General features: G+C 53.1%; 1 long non-coding RNA gene across 2 annotated transcripts; it reads right to left on the bottom strand.

Annotated features, from left to right (window-relative positions):
• Positions 1-1,421: 1,421 nt before the first annotated feature.
• On the bottom strand, positions 1,422-7,180 carry LOC129203078 (uncharacterized). Of its 2 annotated transcripts, none has more exons than XR_008575910.1 (3): positions 6,948-7,180; positions 5,291-5,539; positions 1,422-1,598 (listed from the first exon to the last, which is right to left on the bottom strand). It is a non-coding gene; the product is annotated as an uncharacterized LOC129203078 (long non-coding RNA). The 2 variants fall into 2 exon arrangements; XR_008575909.1 differs by lacking the exon at positions 1,422-1,598 and adding an exon at positions 4,660-5,080.
• Positions 7,181-7,787: the final 607 nt, after the last annotated feature.

Genomic DNA, 7,787 nt, shown 5'->3' on the forward strand with positions numbered 1-7,787 from the left:
CCCTACCCGTAACCCCTACCCGTAACCCCTAACCCTAACCCCTAACCCTAACCCTAACCCTAACCCCTAACGCTAAACCCTAAACCCTAACCCTAAACCCTAACCTGTAACCGTAAACCCTAACCCCTAACCCCAAAGCCGTAAACCCTAACCCCCCACCCCTAACCCTAACCCCGTAACCTCCCTAGCCCTATGACTGTAAACCGTATTAGCTGCTGTAACTGTTATAGCTGTAACCCTAACCGTAGATTGTAATGGGTGCTGTAACCGTAGGCTCTGCCCTAGGCTTCTCCCCTAACCCTGGGCCCCGCCTAGGGGTCTGGTCGCAACCCTAGGCTCCGCCCTGTAAGGTCACTTTTTCAAAATGGCCGACTTCCGTGTTATGTAGGGGGCTTCCGGTCGCCGGGCGGGCTGTTTCTAGCCGGAATTGGCGGACTTCCGGTGTGTCTGGCGGACTTACGGTGGTGGGGAATGGTTTTAGTAGGGTTTTCGGGCACTTCCGGGTTCTGTGGACAATGTTTCCCGTCGGAGTCGGCGGACTTTTGGTATCCCATGGAGGACTTCCGGTCATAGAGAGGAGCGTTCTGGGGGAGTTGGAGCACTTCCTGGTGCCCTGGAGGACTTCCGACCACAGAGTAGCCTTTCCGGTCATAGAGGTTTTCAAAATGGACGGCTTGGAGGACCAAGGAGCATAGAGACTGCGAGGGGGTTGCTGGATGGGATGGGTTTTGGTTTCTGTCTAGTGTGGGTACCGGTAAGTCTATGGTTGTATTAGGTCCTGGAAGGGCGGTATACAGTGGAAATTTTGATTTCCGTAATTTATGTATAATTTTGTGGGGTTTATACAGGTACAGTGTATGATTTTGTACTGTATACGGTAGTGTTATTCTATGAACAGCATGTATAAATAAAAATTAAAAATAATAAATCTGGTGCAGCAGTAGAAAATTTCACGCACCCTGGGAGTAGATTTTTTTTATTTTAATAATTTTTTTTTGTTTGTTTGTTTAAACTACTACTCCCAGGGAGGTGACATGTTCTACTGCTGCTTATAATTTTTTTTTTCCTTTAAACCGTTATTTTTATTTTAACTACACTACTTTTTTTTTTGTTAAGTAATATTTTTGATCACAATATGTGTGTAAACAAAAGACAGAACATTAAAGGCCACCAGGGACACAGAAGCACAAACACAACACCGACAACAGACACACAAACTAATTTCCCCCCCCTCCTTTAGGACAAAACTCAAACACAAACAATAACACCCAAATAATGACTGGCACACAAACATTTCACTACCGGCAGAACAAAAAAATCATTCTTTATTACTTCACCTTTATTGATACTTTCTTTAAAGATCAACAACATTAGGCATTAGTGCATCAATGGAAACCTACGTATTATCACCACGGCAAGGACTCAGAGCAATGACAGTTATTAGCTCAGGCACATTGACAGTCAATCTCTCCTGCTTCGCTTAACATTTTTCTCGTTCCAGAGCTTTCTACTACAATGGAATCTGGATCCTCTGATTCCAACCCCTGGCCAAACACGTGCAGCTTGCCGTCACCTGGATAGCTACTCTGATTCCCTGCCTGTAAAGAATAACACCAAACACCTTCGTTAGTTTACATTATTACACAAGAATCTACACTGATCAGGCAAAACCTTTACAATCCCATCCTTCTAAAACATCCATTACACCCTCTTGCATGCCCACCTGCTCCTCCTCAACACTGCTCACTTTAACACCCAACACCCTTTGCCTTCAAAACCAACACTGCTACTAGTGTTAACACTACTACCTCAATCACAGGCAAATACAAAACTCCAGAGGACCGCTCCTTGGGAACGCCGTTCCCGGGATATGCCATCACAATTACATCTCTCGCCCTGCCTGGCAAAAACCCCGGCCCGAACCGCACCGCCGTCCAAACTTTGGCGACGAACGTCGCCTTGCGGAGCGGCCAGGACCGGGGGAAAAAAACCCCAGCCGGGGGAGGAAAAAAGAAATCCCCCAGCTGGGGTTTTTTTTATTCTAATCTCAAACAGCAAACTAGCTTGCTCTACCTGGAAGAAAAAAATACACAGCACACCCCCCACCCCCACCCCCCCCCAAAATTAGGCACCACCACCACCACCTCCTCACGCTCCACCCCGCACCCAAACACACGTCCATTCCACCGCAACCGGACATAGCCCCCTCCTTCCGGCGTTCCTCGGGAACGCCGTTCCCGGGAGACGCCATCACAATTACATCTCTCGCCCTGCCTGGCAAAAACCCCGGCCCGAACCGCACCGCCGTCCAAACTTTGGCGACGAACGTCGCCTCGCGGAGCGGCCGGGACCGGGGAAAAAAAAAAACCCAGCCGGGGGAGGAAAAAAAAAATCCCCCAGCTGGGGTTTTTTTTATTCTAATCTCAAACAGCAAACTAGCTTGCTCTACCTGGAAGAAAAAATACACAGCACACACCCCCCCCCCCCCAAAAATTAGGCACCACCACCTCACACTCCACCCCGCACCCAAACACACGTCCATTCCACCTCAACCGGACATCGCCCGCTCCTTCCGGCGCTCCTCAGGAACGCCGTTCCCGGGAGACGCCATCAAAATTTCATCTCTCGCCCTGCCTGGCAAAAACCCCGGCCCGAACCGCACCGCCATCCAAACTTTGGCGACAAACGTCGCCTCGCGGAGTGGCCGGGACCGGGGGAAAAAAAAAACCCAGCTGGGGGAGGAAAAAAAAAAATCCCCCAGCTGGGGGTTTTTTTTATTCTAATTTCAAAAAGCAAAGTAGCTTGCTCTACCTGGAAAAAAAAAAATTACACAACACACACACAGCCCAACACACACAAAAATAGGCACCGCCACAACCTGACGCTCCACCCCTCACCCAAACGCACATCCGTTCTGCCACCCGCCCGCCACAACGGGCCACGGCCCCGATTCTTGGCCCATCTGTGGAATGGCCTCACCCTGTCCCTTAAGACAGCATCGCCGCTCCGCCTGACTCTGTAAAGTTAGCGCTCATAGGCAGGGACCAGGGAAGATGCCTTGCTAACTGCACCGCTCCTTCGCTGTTGCTTGGATACTCCACAAAAACCTCACTCGAGGCTGTCGTGCGGGAATCCAAATCGTGCCGTGGCACCTGAAAACCACAACGGAAGGGCTCTAGGGCCGGCTGGCCGACAACTACCCTCTGCCTCGCAAAACGGCCTGTACGACCTCCGCCCCAACCGACTGTACTGACAGATTACCATCCTGGGCTGGGGCCGCTCTCTATGCCAGCTCTGCAATGCCCAACCACCCAAGTGCAACAAGAGCCATACCGAACACCAAGCAACGCCAAGCACTGCAATGCAATATACAACCAAATATAAAGCTTCCATGAACACAGTGCTACATAACAATGGACAGTCTCAAATGGCAGGCAATACAAATACAGGGCCACGCACTACAAAGACAGAGCCGCGCAACGCGACACAGGGGACCGGGTCGCTGAACACAAGACAGTCTCCATTGGCAGGCAGCGGCAAGGCAGAGCGGCGCGAGGCGAGGCAGGGCGCAGGCCCACGTAACGCGAGGCAGAGCGGCGCGAGGCGAGGCAGGGCGCGGGCCCACGTAACGCGAGGCAGAGCGGCGCGAGGCGAGGCAGGGCGCGGGCCCACGTAACGCGAGGCGGTCTCCGGTGGCAGGCAATACGAATACAGAGTAGCACAATGCAATACCCAGCCAAAGACAGGGCTGCGCAAGGCAATACAACGCAAAGCGCTACAAAACAAGACGTCTCAGACGGTGGTCAAAACCAACACAAATTGCAGCAAGGCAATACAACACCAGAACAACGGGGGGTGTGTGACAAGCTAGGCTTTAAGACACAAGCCTCTAAGCATATGTTGCGTGAAAGGGTGCGAGTCTGATGTGTGGCTGAGGGAGGCCCTCCCGTTGAGTCACGAGGTTCAGAACCCTTGCTTTCTAAACTCCTTCTCAGAGAGGAGCCTAGGTGCGGCTAGGTCCAGTCTTAGTCCCAGACTTGGTCAACATCTAAAGGATTATGTGTGTAGCCACATATCAGAGTCAACGTTTGCCTGTTAGAGCCCCACTGAGGACTTTCACTGAAACAGTTTCACAAAGTTGAAAGGAAAAATAGGTAGTTTATTGAGGCGACAGATATAAGAAGTTCAGAATGGCCGTCGATAAATGCACTTACTGCAACAATTTTGAGCTCAAGTTAATAGTTCAGCGCTTTTGTTAATGATAGTTTTCCCGGGGTAACATCTGACATAATCGGAGGCGCAAGTCTTACCAAAGAGGCGTCCCTGCTTGGGGAGGGGAGAGGGAGGTCCAGGCCCGTCAACCCGTCCGGATAGTTGGAGTTCTCGTCCTCAAAAAAGAGGATTCTAAATGCCAGATTTATACTTTTGGCGAGGTGGGACTAAGTCAGGTATTGTGTGCCAATTGGCCCTTAACAAGGCTTGTTGTGCAGTTGGTCGGGGCTGGGGGGGGGGGGGGAAGTGGCAGAGAACAAAGGCGTTCGGTACAGAGGAGCGGTGGTCTGTTTAGTTTTACCAAAGTAAGGTCGAGCTGCAAAGGAGGCTCCCCCTCACCCCAGGTGTCACTTAGTTGATTAAGGAGTACACCCATCACACGCCGCATCTTGTTAAGATGAACAAATTGCTCATCTCCTGCCCCTGTTCAGGTCCGGTGCTTATCAGTGCAAGATAAGCAAGTTGCTCAATCCCTGCTCTCGCCCAAGCTGGACTCCCCCAGGCCCCTTCTGCTGGGTCAAAATGGCCCTGTATTCGGCACCAAGACTGGACGAGTCCGGCATCCCACAGCATACAGGGATGAAAGATGGTATCAAACTTCAATTGAGGCGGAAGTTTCTAGAGCACGACTGTGAGTCCGGCACGGACCGCCTCCACAAAGGCCACCTCGCAGAAACGTCTGCGATGCGAGGCTCGCTTTAAGCTCCGATCGCGAGACGAGAAACGCTCGACGGGCCGTATTCCGAAGCGACGAGGCGTCGCGGACCCCGCGGATGCTCGCCGAGCGCGTGCGGCGGAACCTAGAGACCTGCCGTAAGGCGCCATACGCGTGAAAAAGCGCAGATCATGGAAATGACGCTGCAATGCTGAGAGAGGCCAGAATGTTTACGTCCGGCACGATGGACCCGGGACCCCTATCTGTCCCTAGACTCGAGGCAGACTAAATAGCCCTCTGCTACCCTGACGTTAAACCCCTGCTGGCCCTGCCCCCAACCACCGTTTTTGCCCCTTAAATTACCTTTCAGAGGGCAGAATCCAGATTCCCTTCTCATGGGGAAAAGGTCATCTAACCGGGACGCTCCCCCATCCGCCAGGTTCCGCTTCATCCCTCACGAGACAGAGCGTCGCCGGTCGCCGACGTGCCACCTGGCGTCGACCTCCGCTGCGACGAAGCCCTCCTTGGAAACGCCTTCCTCTCGCCCGTCCCTTTTCCTCGGCCGCTCGGAGTCGGATTCTTCGGCCTGCCGTGCCGAGGCCTGACCGCCACCTGCAAAACTCAAAGGATGGGATGTGATTTTAGCTACGTCTATAATACGACACCTCAGAAAACTGCTACATCAGCGCACCGGTCATCGCTCGCCTCGCTTAAGTTCGCTCCGGTGCGGATATCCCGTTCGCGCATCGATTCACGCCTAGAAAATACAACCGGAAAAGCATGAACTAGGCGGAGTCGCCGACACGCCGATCCGCTGACGTCGGACGCCAGCCCGCCTTTGTCTGGCGCTCCTCTTGCCTCTTCTGGGGGCCTGTGACACACGGCTTGTCGCTCGGCCTCTGACAAACCCAAACAAACTGTGCAAAGTAAGGCAGTGGCCGCTGACCGGTAGCTTGATGAGACCGAAAGCTCTGTCATCTTTTCTGCATAAGCCTTCTAACTAGAGCTAAAACAGAGAAGAGAGACACCGAACCCCAAATATACCAACTATGGCACATTTGAGATCGAACCCACTCAACTACCGCACAAACTGCTGCTCCCAGAAGGCCAGAGTACAGCTTCTGACCCCCACCAATGCAATGAAACTGTGACAGCTGTCTACAGATACTTGCCCAGAGATGGACTGTAGCGTCTTCACCAAAAGAATCCGGTCACGCCAATGTTTTACCGCCACACCAAAGCTACGCTACCCCTGTCTTTAACATTGCTACACCCCTGGGGGGAGCGGCTCCGACCCCGACACGGCGCACAGACTCCGCAAACGCGACCGTGAGACACGAGAAGGCCACGAGCAAGAACGGCTACCGTGGCGAAGGTAAGACTGGCGAGGAAGCCCTACGGCTCCGCGACATTGCGGGTGCTTTATAGCGGCCCCGGGAAAGAGGCGACGGCCTTGGCCGGCGAGAGAAAGAGGCTGTCAAAACTGAAATGACAGATGCATCAGAAGCTGGGTTTTAAGATCTAAGTCCTTTAAAAACGTGGGGAATGAAACCTGAGAAAAGAACTCGGGGCAAACGTAACGCTCGGAGCAGCTGCTGGCAGCGCCCGGCTGGGCGCCACAATAGACGTCCGCTCAGAAACATCTACGACACGATGCACGCCAAACAGAGCTATGCTTTAAGCTATAACTACAAGAGAGAAACTGGCTTGGTGAGCTCAATACCAATGACCACAGATATTCAAGACTCATGAGATCTAATAAGGTACCTGGTAATCACAAAAAGCAGCGGAGGCACCGAGACCCGAGGGAGGTGCGGCATACAGCATAAGACAGACAACGCAACCTACGTGACACAACCGTACGCGGGCTGAAAGCGCCCCACCCGGCGCGGTCTAGCACGGTGCCGACGAGTAACCCGCTCCCTTTGCCTACCCGAAGGTGACCACTCCCGGACAGCCCTCTCCCGTACGCTAACTTTAAAAGCCATCCCCTGCAACTCCCAAACTTGTCCGGATCTACCTTCTTACGGCACTCTGCTCTCCTCCTCTGCCGCTCTTCAGTGGGCATCTAGCCAGTCCGCATCTGGAAAAAATCACACCGAGTTATCAAACAAGTCACCCAGACGCCGAGTGAGAGCCAAACAATTCCGGACGGTCTGTATCGGCACGCTAACCGTATGCTCCTATTGCTATTCCGCCTATCCCCGACTCGACAGCCCTGGGCAGAGCAGCTCCACACACACACCACACACAGAGACGGATGCTACACAGAACGCTACAAACAATGCGACTCACAAACGAGAGAACACTCTCAGCGAGAGGAATGACTCCCGGACCGGAGAGGCTGCCGAAAAAGGCGACCTATAGGGCACGACACCCGGGTGAGGAAGCTCTATGGCAACCCCAGAAGAGAATTGACCGTAAATGGCCCGTTATAAGAAGTTACTGTCAAAACCGAGATGATGGGGGCAGCAAGAAGCCCGTCTTCAAGACCTAAGGAGGTAAGGATGCAGGGAGGAAGACCCAATCCCTGAAAATGGATAGCTGGAGAGCAGAGCTCCGGACGCAGCCTGGTATAGCGCTGCAAATAGAGGACCCGCCAGAAACTTCCAACACGCAAGAATGATCCACGCTGTAAGCTCGCTATGCGAGAAAAGAAGCGCCCGATTGGCGGTACGCTGACAAGTACCAGCGTTCGAGAGCCTAGGGACGGCACCCAAGAAGCGTGCCGTGCCCCTCGAGCGCAAAGAGGGCGTTGAGACCCGAGGAAGGGCTAAGACACACAGGACGAGACACGCAGACATAACACAGGCTGCAACTGCCCTGCCCGGTCTAGCATCGTGGTGACATGTAACCCGCT

The sequence above is a fragment of the Grus americana genome, chromosome 2 (genome assembly GCF_028858705.1).
Source record: "Grus americana isolate bGruAme1 chromosome 2, bGruAme1.mat, whole genome shotgun sequence".
In the NCBI taxonomy this organism is placed as follows: domain Eukaryota; kingdom Metazoa; phylum Chordata; class Aves; order Gruiformes; family Gruidae; genus Grus; species Grus americana.